General features: G+C 40.1%; 1 long non-coding RNA gene across 1 annotated transcript; it reads left to right on the forward strand.

Annotated features, from left to right (window-relative positions):
* Positions 1-366: 366 nt before the first annotated feature.
* LOC118234386 lies at positions 367-27,075 on the forward strand. Its single transcript, XR_004766658.1, has 3 exons — positions 367-415; positions 19,566-19,752; positions 26,958-27,075. It is a non-coding gene; the product is annotated as an uncharacterized LOC118234386 (long non-coding RNA).
* Positions 27,076-27,327: the final 252 nt, after the last annotated feature.

Consider the following 27,327-nt stretch of genomic DNA (forward strand, 5'->3'; position numbering starts at 1 on the left):
TTTTCTCCTAATGGTTGATACATTCAAATAAACAAATACACATTTTTAAAAATACTTTGAATGAACTCCACACCACAAATGCAAGTGGAATCTGTAGCTCAAGCTGTATGGAGGGGAGTCATTGTGAACAAGTTAAAGTTCTCCATTGGCTTCTCATGCATAATGAAGGCTGTTTAGCTGATTGTTGTCTGGTAGCAACAGGGGTGGACAGTGGAGGGCAAATACTGTGGCTCTGCCTGTTCATCTGGCTTTATTTCACCAATCAAGTTTGTTCTTCATGTCCAGGGTGTATTCCTGCCTCTCACCCAGCGCACACTAAATAAGATAAGCTCCAGCACCTCCTGCGACCCTGCCCAGGCCAAGCGGGTATAGATAATGCATGGATGGATGGACATTCACGAGAATAGACAGACAGGTTGGTAATTTCCTTGCGGATAAGTGAATATCTCAATTTTGTCAAAGCAAGATAAGCAATTAAGTCAGCTTTCTGAAATAAGAAGATATACCATCTTTTCATATTGTTCTATTAATGTGGCAAAAACGCCTTATGGATGATTCATGAAGCAGTGAATCACAACAAATGAATGAATTTCCATGCAATCCGATCCATGGCACAGATCCACTAATTATGCTCCAGTGTAATCTGTGTGTGACAGTTTAATTTGGTTATCTGTTAACAGGGGCTTGCATTTAAATTCAAAAACCCCATCATCCAAAAAAACAGATATATGTATTGACCCGTTTTAATGGCTCTTTGTTCAACAAGTGATATGGACTGCTGTGTTAATGTAACATTAAATTTATTCAGAGGTGTTTCGGACACAGTAAATGTACACAATTGCAAAATATTACTGGGACAGAGCAGATAGAAATGCATTGAGAATTGGACCCCAGTCAGACCTGAGAACCTTCTAGATCTTGGTTGTTGGTGGCTCAGCTCTTCAGAGACAGAAGAGGAGTACATAAACACACAAATCAGGTGCAGTCATGCAAAGTCATATTTTCACAACCACTATGGCAGGATGTGATGCGGTACAAAATTTTGTGGTTTCATAAACATTGTTCAGGTTTGACTGAGGACTGAAACAAACAGAAATTTTGCAGTTGATCAGGACACACAGAGATAATCCTGAGAGCACAATATCCGGAATTTATTTCAGTTAAAATACATTCGTGGGGAGGTTAAAAATGATTTTATGGATGGCAGTCAGCAGTAAACTATGAATGCTCAATGACACAGATGAGCACACAGACTCCAGTTAGAATGGAATATTCCGGATTGAGAAGGAAACAGCAGAACTAAGCTTTGGAGTCTGCAGAGATTTGACACAATGTTAACTCTGGGGAAGGGAGCCCTGTTTTTCTTCCTGTTCTGCTTTTCTCTTTTTAAAAGTTCCTGCCAACTCAGGACAAAATTTTCACTTACAGAGATGACATACAATTAGAATGTGAAGACAGCTTATCAATAAGTGAAGAGTTTTCTCCCAATTCAGTCATCTGATCTGCAGACAGCTCCCCTTCCTGGATTGCACATTAATAATGGAATATCGACGTGAGCAGAAAAGGAAAATTGTGCCGCTGTTTAACTTCTGGGGTTGAAATGCAGAACCAACACTGGCCATGTGACGCAAGCAGCTCCCTGAAGCACTTGCTCTTTGAGATCTGCAGAAGTCTTCCTCTCACTCAGTCCACTTTACTACTCAACATCACATTTTTACACAAAGACGGAAAGTCACATGAAATGTTCTTCACTTTACTTTGACTTTCAGCATTTGATATACAGTAATTTATCTTTAAAAATAATTTAAGTAAATAGCTCACTACAGCAGAGTAAAGACACAGCATGTGCAATGTGAATAATTTCTTACTTACAAACATTATATAAGGACAAATCATATTTATTAAAAAACAAAACAAAAAAAAAAACTAAAAGAAATAACAACTGGATTATGTGTGCTGAAGGTAATTACTCTTCAGGATGTGGCTAATCTGCCTTGGCAGCTGATGCTGTCACTGCAGCCGGATTCTGTGCCAGTAGAGCATGTAGTACTGGATCAAGCTAGCCCACCTGCTGTAGCATGCTCTCAGTGAGATCTATGTGGCTTCTACTCAGTGATGCTGCATTGTCCACAAAGCAATGACTAACCGATCTCTTGCATGGCGTGCCACACAAAACCCTTAAAGCATAAAAAAAGAAAATAAATAGTGATGCTGCACTTTCCACAAAGCACTGACTCACTGATGGCTAGCATGGCATGCCACTCAAAACCATTAAAGCATAAGAAAGAAAAAAATATATACATGGAAAGTGACTAGAGAACAGGCATGAGTGCGTGGTACAATGAATGTCTTCAATGGGTATCCACTGTTCCATATCTGGCCTAATAGAATAAGCCAGCAGTTGATCTGGGACAGTTAGCCTACACATGTGATTTTACTGTGTTCACTTCAGAATATCAGAACATTGAAGAAATTAATTTCCTTGTAGCCCACCAAAATTAAACTCCTAGATGATGGTGCTTGCAAATGTATACGAATGCAGTGGATGGCGGCATCGATGACTGCCTCTCCTTCACAAGGCAAAATGCCAGGGTATTCATCTAAATTAGACAGCAGGAACTATTAAAATTGTAAACAACTGGGTGGATACCAGGGCTGTAAAAATATCCAGAAATGTTCGTAGCATCATGCTTCACAGGGTGAAAATTGGGATGAAAATTAGTTCAAAACAAATTCAGCTGTTGAAATCTTCAGTACTGACTCCAATAATTTATTTTACACATTGACAAAACATACATTTTTTACTTTTATTTGCTATGATAATACAGCTCAGCCCACAAGCAAGTATGTACTATTTAAGTTTTTCTTTTCTTTTTTACAGTGCTGGATGAACAGTTAAGCTGAACACAATTGCTAATTTATTTTGATGGGTTACAAAGTGCACCTAATCTAATGTATATCTCTCCCAACATGAACAGGACGTTTATCATCCAGCAAGACAATATCCCGCTGTGCACGGAAATAGTTTATCCTGCATTGCATGCTGTTCTTAAGCATATTTAAACTTGCCTTGACTTGGTACGTGATATAGGTAGCTGGCATGCTGTAATTCATCCTAAATGCTTGTAGGACCCAAATGAACCTCTTTACTGAAGACCATTACACAGTGTAAGTCTGAGATGGCGCTTGGTCTATGGCACACACTCGGGTTATTTCCAGAGCACTATGGGTAATTGAATGGCTGGCTTTTTGAGACTCCATTATTCCACACACACTGCAGGCAAGCAGCAAGGAACATACCCATTGTCGCAGTCTGTAGCAGGCACAAACTGATTGATAACATAATGAAAGTGATACACAATAGAAGCTATTTAGAGAAAAATTGCTTGTGTCTCCACCTTTTTTCACTCGAGAGGGTGAACTCCATGTACTGTATGTTTGCCTTGAAGGACAAAAATAAACCAGATGGATTGATGCATGTCATTCCAGGTTTGAGGCCAGGATTTGTCAGTTAGAGCCATGCTGGGGCAAATGTGTGTGTAAGGATTCATGGTAAAAGTCTTAGAGATTGTGCTTAGTATGGATTTCCGAAGGCCTTTTAAGGTTATTTCACAGATGAATCGATCAAAGATATCTTTCAAAATGCTTTTCTCATTTTACCTATTTATTCATTTTTATTATGCTTTTTTCCAGCACAAATTTCTTCCTTGTTTAATTGCCTTACTGCAAGATTGTCCCTGCCCTATATCATTTCTGGCAGCTTGCCGAGGAATCTTTGTCTTCCCATCAGCTGGGAAAATGGCCAAATATGCCATACACATTCCATAATTTTGTCAATATTTAAAGTCAATAAATCATTATGACTCACATCTTTTAATTCATTTTTTTTTTGTCTTTCTGGTGCAGTGCGTGCCTGGCAAATGTGCTCCAAAAAATATGCATTTATACAACAGTTTGGCTAAATACTCAGCTCTGACTGGTCCAAGTATGTGCATTAATTTTCAATAAATGGCCAGCTATGAAGCACCACAGGCAAAAGCTGAATCACGGTTCTAAATTAATTTGCATCAATGGTCTGACTTGATAAAACAAACATAGACAATGGTAATTTTTTGACATAAATTGCTAACAAACTGGCCAGCTGTTACAAATCATACTTGCAGCAGTGTTAAGGGATGTGTCCAGCCACTGTCAACTCAAGCATAATAGACTTCTTGCCTATGAGAGTAAAGTTAGCAAGTTACTACAGCATATTGCTTGATATAGGGTTTCCTGTCCTGTAAAATTCAGAATTGTCCTGTATATGGAAAGTAGAAGAGGCGTTCCATATTTAACTCATGCTAGGCTATGGGATGCATTTTGTTCCATATCTTTGTGAATGATTGCATTTTTAGTTTAGCCACTGTTTTGATTATTATTCAGTAACTGGCTAGCTAGCCAACCAAGATAACAATCATGCCCTGTGACCATTTTGACCTAAAACCCAAGTGAATTTTAATGTTAACTAGGTAACATGCGTAACGGCAAACTTAGCATAAAACTAGTCAGCATTTTTCTAGTCCCTCTCAACAGGTTACAATGCAATGTCTACACTGCCTGACCAAACCATTTTAAAAAGCAAGACTAAGCAACATTTTTTTTTCCTGATAGAATCATTGTTTTCAGAGAATTAACAATGAAAGGTTTTTGCTTAACAACAGTCCAAATAAAACTATAAACCAGAGTTTTGCTTGACAACAATAGGCCCAAGGACTATGGAAGCATATTTCAATTTCAAATGATTAAGTCAATAAAAATGAATAAAGATAAAAGTAACTAATGTATAATCATTGTTGGTAACCATTGTATAAGCAGAATAAAGGTGAGGCTTCACCTCAGCTGCATCAACACCCCCGTCATGTATTATTTGCCAGCAACAGGACAGCCCTTCATGGATTATTCCTTACATATGAATGTCCTCCATGTAGAATTATAGTGAGAGGAGTGAGCGATGTAGAGGACCTTATGTAAATCCACAGCACCTTGTTGTGGTGAGTTCCCTTGCTATACATGCTGAGAAAAATATGTTGTCGTGCTAAATACAGCCGGATAAAATTTGAAAAAAGGAAAATAATAAAACATCCAAGGAGAGAAAAGATACAGGGACGTGTTTCTTAAATTGAGTAGGACTGAGGTACTATCAATTTCTCTTGTCTACATCATGTCATCAACCAAGTGCAAAAGTGCAGACAGCAGACAGGTGGAGGGATTTCAAGCCAAGCGGCACCCTCGAAAGGCAGGAGGACCCGATGAATTGTAAGAATTTATTTTTGCACATCGCTGCTTTGAGGAACTTGGAGCGAGTAGAAACAAGTATGAGCCTGAGTTTGTGCAAGACAGTAAATGGCTTAAATGGACTTCAAATTGAACAGTATTTTTCATAATGGAGGTCACAACAAGTTAGCAAGAGGAATTCATTTCCCCAAGGATAGAGGAACCCATGTTTTCCCTGAAAGTAGCACTCAGATATATAATGGTGCTCTCAAAACTGAAATGGATAAAACATCTGCACGTCACAATTGCACATGATTTACTGAATGAGTGAGGAACTGTCTAATATGCCCATCAACTGGTAAAATACAGTTCGATTTAATGAGCACAGTGCAGACATTTACAGCAAAGGCCAAGCAGGTGAACTTTGCCTAATTGCCTGTATACTTTTAACATTGTAGCGATCACATCTGTCAGACTGAATTTTGTTTATTGGTCTGCAGGGTTTAAGAAACAACAAATGCACACACTAAGGACCATATTTACTAAGCATGCTGCAAATTACCATCAGGGCCGAAAAAATTCAGTGCTGCCGCATGTTTTAAATTTAGCAGGGTATTTACTAAGATTAGTCATGTAAATGAGCACAATTGCAGCAAGTTCATTTAAATGCAGTGGCGATATTTCAGATGCATGTTGTTCCTGTGATAAGAAAATCTGTATGGGAGGAAATCACAGCTAAAATAAATAATGTCTGCTAAATTAAAAGATCTATAACTGACCTAGAAAAGATTAGCAAGACACGAGGCGATGCACCAAAGAAAAGATGGCATATCATAAGATTGCTCACCCAAATGAGCGAAGCACATGGAATGCGCAGAGCAAGTTAAATCAGGAAACTCTTGCTGCGCCGACCAATGGTCGACCTCAGCAATCACAAACTCAGATACACAGAACACAGTTTCTCATAACCATCCAATCACATGCGTACACAACCAACGGAGCACCTTTTTAAATCAACAATCAGTGTATTGATGCTTATCACCTGGGCTGTTTTGCATGCTACTGCACAGAATTGTGCTCAAAGAATTATTTCTCTAACAATAGCTGCTGAAAAGGCTACTTCCTGGGTGGTTTAGAGCTGGCGTCCATCCTTTTAATGACATCAACTTTTGTGTTGGTCGGCTACTGTTGCCAAACTCAACTCAGCTGTGCCTGCCATATGGTCCACCAGTCAAAGGAAGAGAGCGCTATTTAAGCATTTGTTCATTTAAAATGGAATGGCCAGCTGTGCAACCCATGCATATTTTTATATCCTCCTTGCTTGGTAGTGGTGAGAGAATTTTATTTGAAATCCTTCTGTCTGGTTGTTGGGAGCACTGAAGCATTGCTAGCCAGCAAATGGCTGGTTTGTGAGAAAGAAACGGATCATTTTCAGCGCTGATGTTGATGTGACTGTTTATGTGATGGAAGACATGCTCTCCATGGATTGAAATTGTATTTTCAACATCAAATGATGTTGGTCTGATATGAAAAAAAATTTAACATGATTAGAAACATGTGCTACTGCAAAGTCCTGGACTAGTGTTTGGGTAGCTAGAATTGTTAGCACCAACTGACTATCTTGATTTTTTAGACTCCTATCAATGTGGCCAACACTTATATAATCCCTGAGGAAGTCTAACCCAATCAATTTGCATTCTTCGGATTTACATACCATTTTCGTTGCTGATTCCCTTTGGGAGAAATACCATCAAGAACGGGACTTTGTTTGGTACAGTATATTCTGGTTGTCAGTTTCCATTACCTGTATGCTGATTCTCCTACAAGGGATCTGTAGCCCTTACAGCTACGAATACATGCAGCTAATATTTTTGATATCATGATTGCATAGTTAACTTTGTATCACTGCTCGTAACTATTGCCTTCTTCCATTCTGGTGCAACACTGGAAATTATGTGAAACTGACCACTGATGGCTGTATTTTGTACTGGCTACATGTTTTGCAAGTTATTGGTCTTGTACAGCATGTATGTACCAGAGACTGTAAAAAATATGGACAAAGCTACTGTGACGTCACCCAATGCCTCTCTGTGGGTCTGTAAAACACGTTTTGAAGGTCAATGGCGGGCGCGGCCATGTTCTCGATTTGGAGCCAAAACCATAGAGTTAAGCGCTCTTGTGATTTTTACAATGTGATTGACAGTCCGGTGCGGAAAAGCCCATCAACCTGAACGAACGATTGCAGAACGAACTTGAGACTAGCTGACTGTCTGCCGTTATGTTTTAAAATATATGATCAAATGTTTACGGAGTTTAATTTCCATCCGTGACTGTAGGGCCTACTGTGTCATGTAATCACGTTATATGTATGACATTAATAATACAATTATGTTCAGTTATCTTCAATTTATGTTTCTCGGCAAAACGAATATGCTTAGCTAGCATATCAGCTTGCCAGTGCGCTAGGTAAGCTATCCGTGGTTAGCTCATGCATTAGCAATATGAACTACAGGGGAAGAACATCGACTGCACTGATGGTCAATCAATCAGAGATGTGTAGACTACTGGTGATTTGACCAGGCTAATTTTTATATCACTGTCTGGTAGACCTGCTGTTAACCAAGCAAGTTATCGTCGTAGGTTTTCGCCACAGTCAGCCATTAACTGCTACTACTCCATCGCCGTTTGTGGTGTTTACTTGCGAACGATCGGTCAGCTAGCGTCACCCAGCAAGTCACTTTTTACCGAATAAAAATTAACACTGACAGCGGTGATTAACAAGTATTTTAATAACTGATTTACAGGTGTGTAAATATGACAACGCACTTTGAAGAGCAAGTTTTCCACCTGTTGCATAAAGACAAAAATAATGTACATTGAATTTCTAATTATTATTAATTTTCTTGCTAGCTTCTAGCTTTGTCACATTCGTGCAGCATAGCCCAGGTAGACATTTACGGAATGTACACGACTGACAAGCCGTCAAACACGTTTGACAGATGGAATATTTGCCGGTTAGGGTTAGCTAGCTAGTCAAATGGCTTGGTAGCCGAAGTTGCGAACTGTTTTAGCATAGGCTACTGGACTACCACATATAGCAAATAAGCGTTAGCTGATTACGCTTTCTGCCAACTAATTATTTGGTTAAGTGGGCTAAAGGAAATAGTAAAAATGACTCGGCTACCGCAAAACTTCAGAGGAGGATTATTTTATGGTCGTCTAGTGCAGCTGTAAATAGCACACGCTATAATGAAACCACTACAAAATGGGATGCCTGCATTTTCTGACTTCGCACAGGTGGACCGTGGTCGGAGCCACAATGTCAAGGCCAAGAGACGCCACCTCCCACCCAGTGACCACAGATTGTATCCCCAACTGTAGCTGAGTCCTCTGCAGTAATCCGGAAGTGACGCAAGCTGTACCTCATTGGTCCAGAACAAATATTGGCACTGTGCCCAAATGACGCAATAAATCATGAAATCGACCCATGGACAGTCATAAGACGAATAAAATACACCTATTATGACTATTTGTTCTTGTGAGAAAAAATTATTGACTTTGTATTTTGATCGCATTTGTACCGTAGACTTACATGGAAACCGGATATGAAAACACCTATACTGGAGCCATCCGTAGTGGTGCTAGTGAGCAACCAGGAACTACAACACCAGGAAATGAGCTTCAAAAACGAAGTCTGGTTTTGGCCGCTTGGTATGTACACAAACAGAGGACTTGTTGAATTCACGTATTGTGGCCTATTCTTTTAGGCTACATTATTGCTGCTAATTTGTATCTGTCCATCGGATTTGGTACATTACTACCTTATTCCGAGACTCTTCACATCTTGCACAAAGTGACTATCCCATTAATAAATCCCATTAATTTGAGAGAAATCCCTGATGTTTCAGAAGTTTTTTAAAACAAACGTTATTACTTTCTAGAGTTTTCACGTTTGGTAATGCGTTCCAGCGTGACATTGCTTCAAACAATTAGGGTTCGCATTGAAATCATTCCACATTTTGGTAGAAGGAGACAACAAATGCCTTGTGGACTAATTGTGCCTGTCTGAGCTGAGGACAAATTCTTATAGAGTATTTCTGGACATTTTGTTGTGGAGGTGTTCTTTAAAAGCAAAGTAATTAGTAATGTAATTGTTTTTACTGCATTATGTGTGACTACATTTGTCCTATAATGCATCAACAAAGTGCATATCAAGCCACTTAATTTTGTGCTTTATTAATCTTGCTTGTTGCCACAGGGGACCAAAAGCATAGCAGTAAAAGTTTCATAACACCAAAGCTGTATTACCTGTCCAGCAGAATGACAATTTTATTGTTGCAAGGTTTCTTTCCCATTATACTAACATTCTGTCTATTTGCTTAATGCTGTTGGAAGCCTGTAATTCATAATGCACATTATTACTGCTAGCAAGGCACTGCGTTGGATTTTACGCAATGCCTTAATTTTAATTTTATTTTTTTAAATGGCCTTTTAATGTTACATTTGCCTGAATATTGCATTGTAGGTAATTTCCTAAGTTGCCTCCTGTCAGTTGGATTATCGCACTCAAAATGTTTGCCAGGCTAAATACCCTATCAGTGGAAGTCTTTAGGGTCTGCTACCTCCCTTGGAATTCCCAGGTATTGTGTTAAATAGTAATTTCAGGCAAGGTCCCCTGCCCATAGACAAACACACTCACATCATCGACATGTCCTCTTTTATGTAGGTAGCATACAAGAGCATTATCAAACATGATTTTCTTCTCAAAGTCATTTGAATTTTGCAGTGACAGAAATTCAAGGACATGCCCTTATCTCTAAACGACTGTGCTGTGTCTGAATCAGACTCCAGAAATGCATTATTAGCTGCAGCATAGAAGCAGAACCAGCAGGGCTAGTGTATGGAAACTACTACTGCCCTTGGACAATTATTATAGACCTATGCAATTTGGGTGAACTGTCCCTCTAAATTGGACTTATTTTGGCACGAGAAAAATGAAGATAGAAAGGACTCAAACAATGCTCAAGAGCAAAAACCTTTAATCACTTCTGCATGTATGCTTCTTTCTCCAATCCCCCATACACATTGGTTCAGGAAATGTAGGCATAGTTTTCAAATGCAATCCTGGTTCTAATGTCAGTTGATTTGACATATTTGAGTGACAAGTCTCCAGTGCATAACAAAAAATAAAAGATCCTACGTTCAGAAGTAAGAGTTATTTGATGGAGATTAAAGAGTGCTTTATGACACCAACTGGCATCATCCGGGTTTACGGTGTTAAGACAGCTTATAGCATTAGTATATTCAGTCTATTTATGGCTACCACCACAAAAGAGACTCTGGCCATATTCTAAATTTGAGCACCTTGTATTGACGACATAAAGGAAACATTTCAAACTTTATGTAGAATGGATTGGCAGGGTAGTCCAGGATAGAATTAGCTTACTAAGAGGCCAGGCTTCTTAATATTGTTGTAATGTTACTCTGTTGTTGGGTAGATATCCAGGGTTTCATTCCCTTATCCAGTGAGGCAGCTCTCATCTCCTGTTGCTTCAAACTATTTTGTTGTTCATTTCAACTGCGTGCCCCCCTGTTTGCTTGGGGGGGGCACACAATTGAAATGAAGTTTTCATAAATCCAGTGTAAACACTGTTGTACTAGCACTGATGTTTCTGTTTCTTGACTGCAGGTTGTGTGCTACAAGGATGAATCTAGATAGATTTCCAGATCTGCATAATATGTGGCTCTACTAATAGACTAATACCAAGGGCTGTATGAAGCGGATTAGCTAACCAGATGATTGGCAATGTGCGGTGATTCCAATGCTGGCTTTATTCCTCCAGAATAAACACTGGGGCATCGAGGTAGTGGCGGAGCATAGCTTGTGAATGCTGTGCTACTAGCTTGGAGGCTGCCTTGATGTTAGCACTTGGTGGAATGTACTGTAAACACAGCTAAGCACCACAGTAGAGAATTCTCTTCGGAGAATAAAAGGCACAAGCAGACAGTGTGAGCAGTTCCACATCTGGGGTGCAAATGTTCCCTGATGTTAGTGCACCAGCAGGAGTTTTACCTTCCCCATGGTGCCCGTCCTGTCTACCCTTATGACTGTGAAACCTTCCAGGCCAACATTGGTGTCTGGTTCAGACTCATCAAACCATGTCACTGTAAAAACGATGAAACATACCTCGGTCAGGCATTTAGCATGAAGTAGGCCCATTGCAGACTCGGGGGGAAAACAACAGTGGTCCCAGGTTGACCTTCCCAATCAAAGACGTGACTTGTGCTTGCTCATGCAGCGACCAGCAGCCCCACGCCATTCTGTTTCGTACCCCTTCTTGCCTTCCTCTCTTTGTCTTTGACTTTTTATGCTGAATGCCATGATGTTCTCTGAAAGTTAAGTGACAAAACAAACATTTAGGTTAACACATGACTGGACCACACACCAACCGTGATGTCGCAGCAGTGTGTGTGCCATAGAGCTACATCTGCTAATAACAACATCTGATTAAAGTAGTAGGCGATTTCAGGATACTCAGATACACAGGCAAAACAGACTTAAGAAAGTGCTAACCAATAATTGCAAACAAAATGAAACTATTGCTTTTACAGCTGTATAAAATTTTTGGGAAACTAATTTCTATGTCTGAAATGCATTCTCTATCATTTCACATGAAAACCCCACATAATATCATCTCATGACTAGGGATGGGTATTGTTTAGATCTTGACAATACATGTGCTGAAATGGTACCTTTACCAATACGGAGCCTGCACTGTTCAGCTTCATCTCAAGGGCAGATTACTAAACATTATCCCAAAAGGCTTAGTGATCATTTAGGTGCTTTTCTGCACATGTTAGACGAGTGTTGATATTTCTCTTGGTTAGCAGTGGTTTCTGCCTTGCTATTGCTATTTTTGCTCTGTCTTGTTAAGCGGGATAGATAATGGGTGGATGGAGTTATTCATAACACAGTACAAAAATAAATAATTTCAAAGACTGTGAGATCATTTTTTGATGTGACAATCTTTGAATGATCACATTCTCTTCAGATGGTAAGCTGGGAAAAAAAAAAAAAAAAACAGAGCCAAGTTACATTAAATAATTTCGGAAACATTGTGTAGCATTTCTTTGGAGGGTGGGAAACATTGCCCACAGGGTGACCACTGATAACGTGGAGAAAGACAGGACGAAAACAGCTTAACAGTTCAGCGTGCCACGTTTTACTACTCCAAAACATAAATGTAACAGAAATCCAGCAAAACATGAAAAAGACCAATCAAGCAACCAAACAAGACAAAGATGAACCAAAAACAAAAACTGGCACCAACACACAACACTGTTCGTACCTGAGCTCCCATAGCTGCTGCTCCCTTTAGGCATATGCACCAGGCCTTTTATTAGGTCCAGTGATTAGGTAATGGGCCACAGCTGTAGTGAGTAAAATGCATTTCAGCTGTGGGCTCATCTGTGTGTGGGGTCAGTGCAGCCCCTGGTGGACACCACCCCTGCTCCCTGCACCACACCCTAGACATATTTTTCATCAATCAGCTTTCAGATTTTGGAGTAGAAGTTTCTGGTAAAATTACTTTTGTTTTCATTTAACACATCTTGATAAATGAATGGGCGGAGATGTGAGTCGAATAGTGTTCATTTAAATTGCAATGGGAGTCCAGAAACACAAATCCAACAACAGAGCATTGCTACAACATTTGGTTATTGTTGTGAATCAGTGCTTGTTACCATGGACTTAATGTTCATTTACTGTATGTCATTTTATTTTTCTTTTATTTGCAAAATCGTTCTAATTCACCAATGCTGATTTACATTTGATACCTATTGGTAATTATACACAATGCATATGCAACAATTATGACAATGCGCAATAAGATTGTTCATTGGCAGTGTACAGTATGTGTGTGCTCATAAGGAGAATATGATTTGACATTTTTCTTCCACTAATATTGTTGATTTCTGCCACTCATATAATTATCTATAGAGATTGCAATTAAAATAAATGAAGAAACCGCTCAGATGTCACTCATAACAGGAAATTCAGCCAGACTGAGACCGGGGGGGGGGGGGGGGGGGGGGACCCATAAGGAATCCCCCACCAGCCTGCTCAGCCAGCGATTGTTCCGTGGTGACACATTTCATAAATGCAGAGGTCTTGATTTAACGTGCGGAGCACCCAGGGGGCTCTTTTTCATAATGAATGGTACACCAGAGAGACTCCTGTCATTGGAACAGAGCGAGAGTGTCACAATATCGAAATGTGGTCGGGGTGGCCGCGCGCTCTGGCAGAGACTTGCCCGGCATCTTCCCCGCGTGCAGAGCGGTCAAGCTCAACGGCCCTCATCACTTCATGCAAATGTCCTCCCCGTCGCCAAGCGTGGCCCGCTAGTCCTGAAATGTCGATTTTCAATGTTAAATTGAACAACACGCAATTTCACAGGCTATGTGGGACAGAAATACATCAAAGAGGCCTGAAGCTCTTGCTCTGGCTAGGAACCGCACAGCATCTCAGCGCATAACAAGGGCGCTCCTTACATGAGCTGCATTAAGTAGTATCTTTATTTGTGTTATTATTTTATTTTTTTACTTTTTAAAATATTTCTGTTCTCGATGGTTCGCATATAATTCTGTTTTTTCTTTAGAAAGGTTTTATAAATGATTCAGGCTACATAACTCACTCTGCCAAAGGCCAGGCCCGCTTTGGAATAAAACATGAAGCCTTCTGGTTACAGTTTCCACTAGGCCACACAGCCAACATTATTAAACATGTACACACATACATCCATTTGTTGCATAATTAATGGAATACAGTGACTCCAATTGCCAGGTAATTGTTAAGGAAATACACCATTATTCTCTTTTAAAGCAGAGAACTATCATACAAACTAGACATGTGTCCAGCACTTACGACGCAGAAAATTAAATCATTATCAAATGATTGGATGTTAAATAAAGAGGAAGTGCCTATTTTATTAAGTACCTATATTGTCATATAGTATGATGCAAATGCTTATCTCTCCACCATCAATTTTTGTTAGCTATACCTACATTTTGCACAGGAACTGCCATGCAACATCCAACAGCCCCCTACCCTAAGTCTGTGGCAGGTTAGGAGAGGGGAATACATGATCTTGTCATACACTCATCAATCATATGTCAATGTATTGCCAACAAAGGCATTATATTTTCAGAGTGCGTACCAGAGCATCTGTCAGCTTAGCATACCAATGGCTTCTCTGTAATCTTGTGGCAATCACAGCTTCTTTAAGTCATCACTAATGCACTTCACATTATGACAGGCACTATAAATATGTGGGATATTGCACAATCATCTACACCATCTCATGTGCAGAACATTCCTCCATGCGTGATACAAATGCACATGACCAAGAAGAGTTTTTTAATGTTCGTGCGAATGATTTGGACGGGCTCTGGACTCTTCAGTGAAAGAATACAAACTCCCGTGATGCATACGCATAGAAGACAATGAGGGCACACTGTTCCAGGCCTTGCCCAAGCAGATTGTGTGAAATGGAGAGGTACCATTATGGCCTGTTGAAAACAGAGGTCTGCTGTGCTGTCCAATGACACTGAGAACCCAGGGAATGCGAAGCTACCTGGACTTCAGTATCTTTCACTCTGATGAGAACTGGATCAATAATGCACCAGAGAGCAGATGGGCTGGCGGATTGGCCATCATTTGTGGATGCTGCCTCTCTCATTCACTGTTCCTGTGTGTGTGTGTGTGTGTGTGTGTGTGAGTGAGAGAAAGAGAGGAGGGGGGTGAAACCTGAAGTTCTCACAACCTGCAGTAGGTAATGCACAGCCTTTATTACACAGATCACATGAGATGTGCAAGGTGCTGCACAAAACGGCTACACCAAGTGTTTTGCTTTAAATAGATCAATAAAAGCCAATAGACGGCATGTCGGTGATTTCATTGCATGCTAAAAAATTTGGACATATTATTTTGCAGACCAATGAACTGAAATGCATTATTTATAAATAAATGTATTTATTTATTTATATTGGGAGTGAAATAAAATCCCTTACACTGAAGGGTTGTGCTTTATATGAAAAGTGGCCCTATATTAAATGGTTTGGGAAACGTTATAATGATTTAGCTTTAGTGCATTATGCATAGTTTAATTTGTCATTTAAAAACTTTGTTCTGGTTATTTTAAAACTTTGTTCTGGTTATTAAAATTTTGTTTTAGCTACACAAATATAGAACATATTAATGTGCTCGTTTTTAACGTGAGCATTCCTGTAGTTTAAAAGTGGCTTTTGTTTTTCATCACACTCTGGCTCTTCAAGGCATTCAGAAAGTCTGACTCTTTTAGTGTTAATAAATCTGGTCACACTGCACTCTGCACCTGGCTCAGCCTCCTATAGTTCACTCCACCCAGGAGACCCTCTCTTGCTTCTTGTTCTTTTGTCAGCAAGATGTGCCTTGCTGGGGATTCCTTCTCTGTTTCCCAGGAAGAAACCCTGATTAATTCTTACATGCGGAACTTCCATCCAAATTAGCACTTCAAAGATCATTATCACTGTAGCAGTGGTGGAAAGTGGTGTATTGAGTGGAAGTTTGGGGGGGCACTATACAGCACATCAAGTTCTCCCTCATTATTTTCAGAAACACTTCCAAAAATAAATAAACAAATTGATTCATAATATTTTTTATCATTATTAATAATAATAATAATAATAATAATAATAATAATAATAATAATAATAATAATAATCACTCCTCTCCAGTAATAATGTATTAATACAAGGCTCATTCATATAGGTCAAAGGAATGACAAAGGAATTCAGCACTGATGAAACCCTTGGTTTACTCCCTCAGTTTTAGAAACCATTCCTTACATTCTAATGGGGACCTTTTATCATCTATTAAACTCATCTTAAAGGTTTCCTATTCTGCCCTCTGTCTGTTCCTCTTCAGTGTGAGTGGTTCACTCTGCCCGAACCGTGCCGTTTTGAAGCTGGAGCCAGACGCCCGGTCTGGTCATGATTAATTAACCAGGCACATTGTGTACTCTGAGAGATGTGCCTGTTCACTGGGGGCAGCTGTAATTTTAACCTGGCACTGTTACGGTAAGAGTGTAGTTTTCAGCTGCACACATTTTCCCACAATATATTTGTTGGTGCAATTTTACAGGTAGTTATTGTAGCATGTAACTAATGCATAAGCAGATTGCCACACAGTGTAGTGCTTGCCCTTCTGTTTATGACCTGCGTAATCACACTGTACATGCAACCACCACATGCTACATGAATTCATCTGTGCTGTGTTACACCTGTTTGTGTACTCTGCAGGCAGAACTGCGCGGTACGGACATTACAGGAAGTGTTACATTTACCTCGGTGTTACATTTGCATTTTTTGTCAAATGTTTATGGTCTGCATTCTGATTCAATACTGTTAAACAACATAGGCTATCAGCTGGGCCACCATGCTAATGGTACATCACCGTAGCTCCAGGTTGCTCTCTCTACATGCCGAAACATGTCAAGAATATACTGTAGTTCTACACCCAAATCAAGATGAACGCAGATAGCAGCTGGAGTCCTGTCACCTTGCTGATGCTAATGTGCACATAAAAATTGCAACACTGAACTCGGTTTTTTAATGTTAAAATTACATTTATAAAAAGTGGGAAAAGGGAGGCGACAGGGCCTTTTTTTTAGCATAATGAGAGGAATATACAGTCTTTGAATTTCAGAAACCCTTTTATTTTCTGCCCTAGGAAGGCAAACATTGAATTTTAAGTGCTTTGCTTGAAGCATCCCCATTTCAAGAGGAGGTCAGCTTAATTCAATTTAATTTTGCATTACTGCCAAGGTTAGAGAGCTACCTCTCAACACTATTTTGTGCCATGGTGGCCTCAGAAACAGGGCTTTCACAAATTTTATGAAGTCAGGTGCAGCAGTTAATTAGGTTCTCCAAATATTCATCACATTTCAATGATGGATATGGAGGGGGGAAATCCAAGTAAAAGGAAAAACACACTGAAATACTTACAATAGAAAAATAGAAATGCAGGGTTTTTTTCTTCATAAAGCTGTATATCAAGGGAAGGAGTTATAATGTTGGGGCAGCATGATGGTAACAAGTTCATGAACCCAAGGGCCTTTCTGTGTGGAGTTTGCATGTTCTTCTCTTGACAGCATGAGCTTCCACCGGGTACTCTGGTTTTCTCCCACAGTCCAAAGACGTGCAGTACGCTAATTGGAGAATCGAAATTCCTTTGGGTATGAATGTGTGAGTGAATGGTGTGTGTGCCCTGCGATGGATTGGTGACCTGTCCATGGTGTATTCCTGCTTCTCAGCACTGTGTGGGATAGGCTGTGGCCACCCACCCACAACTCTGACCAGGAATAAGCGGTTTAAGGAAATGGATGGATGGATGGATAGTTATTGCATAATGAGGATATCACTTATTCTCCACTTAATAATAGAATTCTCAGACTGTGAGTGGGAGAAGACTGTGAGATTGGTAAGTCTGACATTAAATCTAGGATTTGTGCCAAATGACCATTGTACGAGCACACTGCCCCCGCCTCAACCCCAATCCCCTAATAAGAAAAGGAATACGAGTCACCACCACAGTGAATGGACATCATTCAACTGCATCTGTAATTACCAAATACTGGCAAATGCGGCAAATTGGACGTCACAAAAGCTTTGACTCTGGCACTGTCGGACATTGTTATGGGCAATACCTGTGGGGCAGTCATTCATGTACTGGACATATTTCCTTCAGTGTTCAGCCCCCACAACCCTGTTCCGATCATGGTTTCATGGAGTAAAAGCAGCAGCCATGAAAGTGTTGTGTTAAATAGTGTCTGGTGGAAAATGCCAAAACGGCAAAGATCAGTAAGAAAGCATAGGGTAAATTATATCCCCTGGCACTATATCCCCTTTCCACCTGCAAGCAGTTCTGGGCCACTTGTTTCAGCTAATTTCCTGCCCCGTTCATCCAGCACTTAACTTAAAGTTGAAATTTTATGTAAATGAAAAATCCCACCAGAAATCTGTGGGAAATTCAATATATGGGAAAAGAGCAAAGGAGCCGATCTCACTACATTGATTTGGTAGCCATAGCTTGTTGATTACCACATGCTGTCCCATTACAAAGGCGTGTGGATTCGCGGTTCCTTCTCTGTTATACGCTTCAGAAATGTCCTTTTTCGTTAAGAGGCTTTTTAAATGATAAACATGAGGTTAGCATCTGTTAGCAGTTACGTGCTCTTTCATCGCCGCAGAAACCTTGTCTGAGTGATCCTTCCACATTCTGAGCGTTAAGAGGCTTAAAGCAGTGTGGGTTCAATATGGCTGCAGTCAGAGAGAAGTTAACACTCAATTTACGAGAGCAATTATGCACAGCAGGTAATTAGGCAGTCACTCTAAAGATACACCTTATTTTCAAAGCTGGCAGCACATGCATCACGTAAAACAATGGCCAACATGTCACCTGGTCCAGTGCATGAGAACACAGACAAAAGCATGTTTTCCAAGGGTGATTACAGCAACATATTACCATGCCAAAGTGTGAAAAATGAATACAGAACTTATAAATCATGCAGTATAAAGTCCCTCTGCGCAACAAATGGAACAGTTTAAGAAATTAGGATGGCATGATAAATCTGAGGCACAGCTATGAATTAAAAATAATCAAAATAAATGCAGTGATGGAAAAAAATCTAAGCAGACGTATTTTTTAATGGCCGTATGTTTTCTTTAATTATTTTTGCCACATTGTATTTTAAGTTATACTGGGTAAATTATAAGCACCCCTACATACCACTCATCCAAGTAAAATAAGGCAAATGCTTACATAATTACATTAAGTATGTTAAGAATATCAACATTGCCTGTGTTGTACTCACGGATATGTAATTTTCACAGTTGAAACATTTTAAAAATGATTTGGTAATGTTAGGTCTGACAGCATGAATCCATTAAGTTCCTAAATGCACTAAACAGAAAAGTTATTCATTTTTTATGCATCACAGACATGTGCATTTAATGCTCTTCTTTAAAGATTTGTAAAAATAATTTGCCCATATACATCTCAGTTAAAATTAATAGATTGTGTGTAGCATGATATATTTTAAAGGACTTCAAAATGAAATCCTTTCCTTGCCATAAAAGTATACATTTATGTGAAAAAACTGCATGTCTATGCAACAGAGCAAGGTGCCACTATCTCCAGCACTCATTAACTGTGAATTGCACCTGTCATAACTGGTTAGTTGATTGCTACCCAATTTTGTTTATGACCAATACAGAGGACGTGCTCATCAGTGGTTATCCGAGAGCCTGAGTCCTCATCTGCCTGGAAAATGAAGACGGGCAAGCCCTTGCTTCACATTTAGGCTGCTGTGGTCACCGGGCAGTACCCCTGTCCACTAAGCCATCTGCTTCTGGAATCGAAGTCTGACAGAGTATCAGGGGCAGTTAGCCCACTGAGCGCTGGTAAGTGCTGACCAGTGGGGTATGTCCCATTCTGTAGTGCCGTCCTCTTGCATTACCCCTCACCCCTCTTCCCCCATCAGCTTCTCTTCATGCTTTGGTGGTTAGGCTTGATAGGACATGTTTACAGAGAGCAGTGAGGACTATAGTGAAGACAGGGTGATGGATGAGAACCGCTTTGTCTGATTGGACAGGGGGCCATACGCGCCGTCCATGACACACAGGCCATTTAAATCTACTTTTATTGGATCTAATTTCACCGATGCTTTGTTGTCCCGCAGTCTGATGGTCTCCCCTACCAATCGCAATAGAGTCACTTATCCTGCCAAAGGGGTGCATTTACGGCACGCATTAGCATCAGCATTTAGCAAGGATGCACACTTTGGTGGAAGCTCCCATTTTGCTTGGCCTAGAGGAAAAAGCCTGCAACCATCTTTTCTTCCTGCAACCAAGTTATTAAGGCAGGTGGTGGTTGTTTGTTGTCACACAAGGAAGGCAGTGTTTGAAGGACAGATTTTTAATCCATCACAAAATCTGCTCAGCACTGTGTTCATATTAAAGTTGGATTTTCTAGAACATGTCCTTCTTTTTCTGCCAAAGAAAGATGTGGCACCAACATTTAATGAGTTCAGCAATGTATGCGCAAATATCATAGTTTAGCATTACCCTCATAACCTACATTACACATGTTAAAACATAATTTATTGTTTATGCAGTGATGCAGTTACCGTAAATTGCTTGATTGTTTTAAAGTGGGAATAGTCACATTCCAAATGATATGTATAGATGTGATTTGACTGTAAATGTATCCACCATAGCATAGTTTTACTTTGTCACCCGTATGTATGGAAACAGTATAGGAGAAATAGTTCTAAATGGCATTAAACCTATGTCAGGTTCTATACTGTGTAAAGAGGAATCAAAGCAGATTCCCAAAGTTCAAATGTGAAATCAGCTTTGTGATAAAGGTGTCAGTGCATTCAGACCTTGAGTCACACTAATATCAATCATTGTCATGACTAGAAGGATGTCGGTTTGTTTCACTCATTTTTGATATCAAAGAACATGTTTTGAAAGTTATCGCCAGTTCCTGTTATGTAAATGATCCATCATAGCCGTAGGAACCACACAAGCAGTAAGAGGGCTGCAGAACTTAAAAAAAAATCTTTTGTCAGACAAAACTAATCAAGATTGAAAAGGACTGAACACAGTCAAGAAATACAGTCCTATGAATGAAAATCTCCTGCAGTCACCTTTGTAGACTTACGTTTCACTGATGAAAAATTAGCTATGGTTGAAAGCCATTTCTAGGGCCATGTTTTCCCAGCTGTGCATTGGTTAAATAGAATGAAAATTCATGTGTTTCATTTATGTGTCACAGTGGGGGTTTTTTCATATTTTTTTTTTCAAGATATATATACTCATTTCAAATTTGTATGTTGAAGAAGAAAAAAAAATACATGTACACAATTGATATGTTGTTTGCACAACATTTATTCAGCATTCATGCACGAACTGACCAATGCTTTGAAATATATGCAGATATTATAGCAAAATTATATACATTCTTACTATCATCATATTTTGGGAACAGCACAGGTTTGGTCATATAAAAGTGCTGTATCTGCAGCAATTGTGGCTGAGGGGTCAAATTCCTCAGAAACATTTCGATGTTCCATCACCAGACCTGACTATAAGCATGACGTGTCCTACATAAGAGAAAGCATTAACATGGGTTCACACTAACAGTGGTAGGCACAGAAGGTTGAAGGTGTCTGTTTTGTGTGCAGTTGTGTACTTTCAACTGTTCTTGTATGATTCAGATAAGGCTTTTCATTTACTATTTCATGACTGTCAAGGCAAGCGGTAATGATTTCAAGACAACACAGGCTCACAGAGAGCTGTCTTGGCACTGACAGAGATTTTAAAAAGCTATCGAGTGAGGTATCTACAAGCAGGGAGGATACAAGTTCACTTACTTTGTAAGGGGAAGAAATTCTTTGGTACTCCCCAGGCTAGAGCTAGCACCTCCCTGTCGATATTCAGAAAAGGATTCTCCAAGCATTCCTGTCCCAAATCGGAGACATGGCCACTCAAAAGCTTTCCTGATGTTTGCTCCGTGAGAGCCATCCAAGGCGTACTGTTCTCCTAGCCACTCAGAGAAAACCATACCCTCATTAATTATTCACAAGGAGCTACCTGGAATATAAATGCTCTGCTAGTCTCAACTCTTTCTTTATCCACAAGAGTCAAGGGCCAGATCTGTGCTTTTGTGCAGTTTTTACAGATGAGGCCACATTTCCCTCTCCTCGCTCTCTTCTTGAATCTGGAGTAGGAAATGGGGAGCGGAAGATATTGAATTATGAATGACTTTTAGCTCATAGCTCAGCCAACAGATCAGAGAAATGCTGTCGATTAGCATTCAACGAATGTCCTGTGTGCAAGTCAGAGAGAGGGTGAAGAAAGATAGAGAGAGTGAGAGAGAGCAAGGAAGAGAGCCTTCCACAAGCATTTTATTACAGAACTGCATTACATAAGAGACAATCACCACAGAGTAAAAAATGAAATAAATGGCGGAAGGTTTTCACAATCTGTCTGTGCCTGTCTATGACTTTCTTATTGTTGTTTAGGTTTGAATTTCGTTTTGGCATTCAGTGGGTAAAATCCAATTGAAAATGATATAAAAATAGTAAGAGTGAGAAGACGGACTTGAAACTCATTGAGTTAACACCAATATATTCAAAGGGTTTTTCATCATCGTAATAATAATAATAATAATAATTATTATTATTATTATTATTATTATTATTAGTAGTAGTAGTAGTAGCATTGTGGTCCAAGGGGATAGTTAGAATACTTTAAGCGTGATTAAGGCAACCTCCTAGTCAGCATCTTCTTTTGTAATATTAAAGATCATGCAGCGGATTCTGTTTATCTGGAAGCAGTCTTCTTCCACGTATGCCAGTTGCAGGCAGAGTTTCTCTTCACCTGTGAGTTAGGGAATTTGTTTAATTATTCTATGAAGATTGATGACATTTCAGAGCAGTCATATAAACTCACATTTCAAAATCAGAAACAAAACTACAAAGATCCAGGACCTGAACAGAGTGAGACAGGGTATTCCAGTTACAGCGGCCCAAGGATCAAAGCAGCAGAATTTATTAGCCAGCAGTGCAAACCCGAGAGAGCTGGGCAGCTCGGAAATAACTTTGACAAAGATGTACGACACAAGATTTGAGGATCTGTCAAACGGCGCTGCTAATACCTTAATAACGGCAACAATTGGAAATTAGGTGCCCCAGAGTGAGCAATTAATTAAAGCGGTGAATAGTGGGTGAAAGACAGCTTACTGGATGTTTTGTCAAATAGTCATAAACTTTTATTGCCTCTCAAACATGAAGAGTCAATTACATTTGACTGGAGGAGACTCGTGTCATCCCTGCTGGAAGAAAGGTTGATTGAGGGCATTAAATTCCTCCGTTCATTAAACGGCAGCCCCAAAAGTAAATAAAACTGTAATTAAGAACCAACAGAGACAACAGGCCCGCTTCTCCTGTGATGGTCGGGTTATTGAATGTTATTGAATGTTATTTATTAATGCACTACGCAATTAACCTTTTGCGCGTTTGAGTTTAAGGGCCAGAGAGTGAGAGAGGAAGAAAGAGAGTGTGTGTGTCTTAGAAAACGCTATGTACAAGAGTGACTTTGCTTCATTGTGAGCAAAATGTGTGCAATTGAAAGTGAAATCCCACTGCTCCAACAGAGACTCTTGCTTCCAGTTAAGTGCAGTGGCTTTGGGGCCTGTGTGATGCTTTTATGACTATTTAGCTGTTACCCAGTTTAGACAGGTTCCTGCTGTAGCTTAAAGCTAAGCTGTCATGCAATCAAAGGGAAATCTGACACATGCAAGGTGTGTGGGCAGTGCGAATGGCTAACCAGAACATCCATTATTATACACATTTGGTAAGACCACATGTCAGGCACTGTCAACAGCAACCACAACATTACAAATATGGCATAGCTTAGTAATGGCGAGTGCTTTTAATGCATGTATCACAATAATGCAGTGATATAACACCAACAATAATTATAATATCATACTAATGCAGCCAGTTCCCCTTAGCTTTATCACCAACCACTGTCTGTCTTCCTTCCCTGTTTAAAAAAATAAATAAATAAAGGCCATTACATTTGCACTAAAATTATTCAGCCAGTGTTTGGGCCAAATGGCTCCACATGTGCTGTATCACAGCGATGGCAAGAGCAAACTGTGGAGGCCAAAGGCAACTTCTCATGATACAAAAATTCTGAAGATTACAGAAGCATATTAAGTGGTCAGGTTCATCAAAATGCCTCCAAATCCTTTTCCTATGGAAAGACAATCATCCCAAACATACTGCTAAAGCAACAGAGGAGTTTTTCACAACAAAAAACTGGACGATTCTTTACTGGCCAAGTCATTCAGCCTATTTCAGTCCGACTGAACATACATTTCATAAGCTGAAGAAAAAACTTAAGGCAACTAGCCTCCGAAACAAGTAGGAGCTGAAGATAGTTGCTGTACAGGCCTGGCAGAGCATCACCAGAGAAGATACTCAGCACCTGGTGATGTCTATGGGTCACAGACTTCAAGCAGTCATTGCATGCAAAGGATACTAAACGTGACCACTTTCATTTACATGACATTAATATGTCCCAAACATTATGATTCCCTGAAATAGGGGGGAGGGTTGCCATGTATAAAAAATGCTGCATTGTATATTAAAAGCAGGAGTAAATTCCTCATTTAGTGTACAAGGTCCTCACAACCTAAGCTGAATTATTTGTCTCCTTCAAAAAAAAACTGATAAAAAAACATTTTATCAACAAAGTATGCTGCTTTTAACAACATAAAACTTTTTAATTGCCATGAATGAAGTTAACTGCCATGAATGAACCTGACCCCTCTTATTTACAGTTTCAGGTTCACCCAATCAAGGTCAATATTTTCCATCCATTTTATAAAATTATTTATATATGGTTGAATGTGCTACGCCATCTTTGTTTGATTATCTTTTTTTCTGCACCTGCTGTGCTTCATCTGAAAGTTTTGCTATTTCTGTCAGTATGGTTGGCTGCTTTCAGTCTCTCCTGACACTAGATTCCAGAACAAATATATAAATAATATTACTCTACAGTAGTCTTCTAATCATTATCCTCATGGATTATCTTTCAGAGAGGTAGCTTATAAGGGACAAATTGACAAAATACCTATTTGCCCAACACTCCATTGTAATAGCATATACGCTAATATGCACTTCACTGCGATGTGAATTCTCTCTCCTACGGTCATGCCTGTGTGCATGTTTTTGTGAGTTTATTGTTTGTGCTGGCAGTCTCCATTTCACAGAGCCCGCATGGCTGCCTTATCATTCATCTGACAATTTTGGCTGGCGGTCAGCCGGCTTTGGTATACACAGGCTTGAGCCTCCTGGACGGGCAGTGCTGAGATGATGATTAATGACAGGTTTATGTGACTCAGCAGGCCTGCTCTCCGAGTCAGCTCCTCCAAGGCAGGGTCTGCCTCTTTGTTTTTGTTTGTTTGTCTCCGAAACGCCGGCGAGACGGCTGACGGACGTGCGCGCCGATCGGGGTGGTGGAAAAGGCCACGGTTCGAGAGCGCTGGAGGGAAAAGGCGCGGCCTCTCGGGTCTGGGCTCCCTGACTGCCGCGACCATTGAAAGGCAGGTGTTCTAATGCCCCTTCCAGGACAGGACACTGAATACTTTCCCCCATAGGCCAAATAAAATAAGCATTTGAACAAGCTGATAATAAGAAACCCATGGGGAGGAGCAGGTAGGCTCATGCCATCCTGTATGTCCTTCGTAAATGCTTTGTTTTTACACTTGCACATTATGCACATTTTGGGAATTATTGGCATTTGTAGGTCTCGTATCCAGGGCAACGCGATTACCCATCCATTTAGTATTCATAGAGAGGGTCTGTAGACAAAGGTGTCTAGGAATCTCACCTAAGTCAGAATCTATCCATAAGAGAATGAATGCCCACATCTGTATCACATAATAGGATTTGTTTGCATTGTTTTATTTTTATTTGGGAAAGGGAAAGAATTGTAAATTGAAGCAAGTATTAAAATACAAAATGCACAGGAAAAAGGAGCCTGGAGAAACATAACTAAATGCGAGTGGTTCAATATATTCCCATCCTGAAAAGGTAGAGATTTTTTTTCTGTCTTTACCAGCTTCTAAGATTTTTTTGTTGGCACTTTTTCCTCTGCTCCAGTGAGCAGAAATATCTGCACTACTGATCAAACACAATAAGATGTAGATTGTTTATTTGTGTGGCATTTTAATCCTGTCAAGTGGGTTATACTAAACAGATGTTGGTGTATAGCAGATTTTGGATGTATCTGGAACAATGTGGTGCTTCCGTCAGCGAGGTTCAATGGATCTACAGTGCCACACTGAGGCTGATAGAGGTACCGAACAGACTGGAAATCAGTGCCTTCGGAATCCTTGACCTACTTAGTTGTGTTCGGTGTGCTTCTCGTTAATCTCTGTGAATCAATGAGCTATGTGTGGTACTAATGCAAATGGATCTCGACAGCAATGGCTAGCACTAAAAAAAGAGCAAAGATTGATGGGAAATTCTTGGGACACGTTCACACGAATCTTGACAAGAGAGGTTTTGATTTTGCCTCCTTGAATAGAAGGATTTAAATAGGAGTGATTTCACATGTAATTATAATATGAAGTTACAGGTAGTCTAGCATACTACTGAACCTGCCCAACGGAAAGATACAGTTTAGAATTAAGTGATTTACTTGAATATTTTAACATTGCTACACTTTTTTTTTTGGTGAAGGAGGGAGACAGGGGGGATTTTCTTCTACTCTTGTCCATGCTTCATCAATTGACAGGTGGTCTCTGCATCTGTTTACTATTTTCTTTATGTAGGGCTCAAGCACACATCTTACATAAAGCACTCCTGGTGCTGTCAAAGCACTGTCAAGGCTGTACAGCTGGAGCTAACACTGGCTCAAGCCACAGAACCAGAGCTGAAAAACAAAGCAACCATAAAAAACTTGATGTGTTCATCAAAATATGTGTTAATGCTTAACATAGCACATTTTGACAAAATGGATCTTCAGTCTAATCAATATATCTACTGAGGGACAGGGGCTTGAATACATTTCTGCATTTCTTACAGGCTCTTTGTCAGTCAGGAAGTGGAGAGACGGGGTTGTGGGAGTGACAACGTGTGCATTGTAGGACATCACTGTGAGGCAGCCCAGAGGAAGCACTGCCATACCACGACTCATAGTCTAGCACCGCCGTCTCCATGTACACCCCCTCCCTCCGACCACCCCCACCCCCACCCCCCATTCACCAGCAAGCCCTTCCCACTACCCCCCATGGATCACTGAGGCTGGACCACATTCTGGCAGGTTCTTGGAACAGGCCCGTCTGTCTGGAAGCAAAAAGTAGGAGATGGAGGGCTAGTCTCTAATCTGTTTTCAGCGTCTGCTTGGGTCATTCATCTCTAACATGGAATTAAGTCCTGGTGGGAATGGCTGGGC

The sequence above is a fragment of the Anguilla anguilla genome, chromosome 8, assembly GCF_013347855.1.
Source record: "Anguilla anguilla isolate fAngAng1 chromosome 8, fAngAng1.pri, whole genome shotgun sequence".
NCBI lineage: Eukaryota > Metazoa > Chordata > Actinopteri > Anguilliformes > Anguillidae > Anguilla > Anguilla anguilla.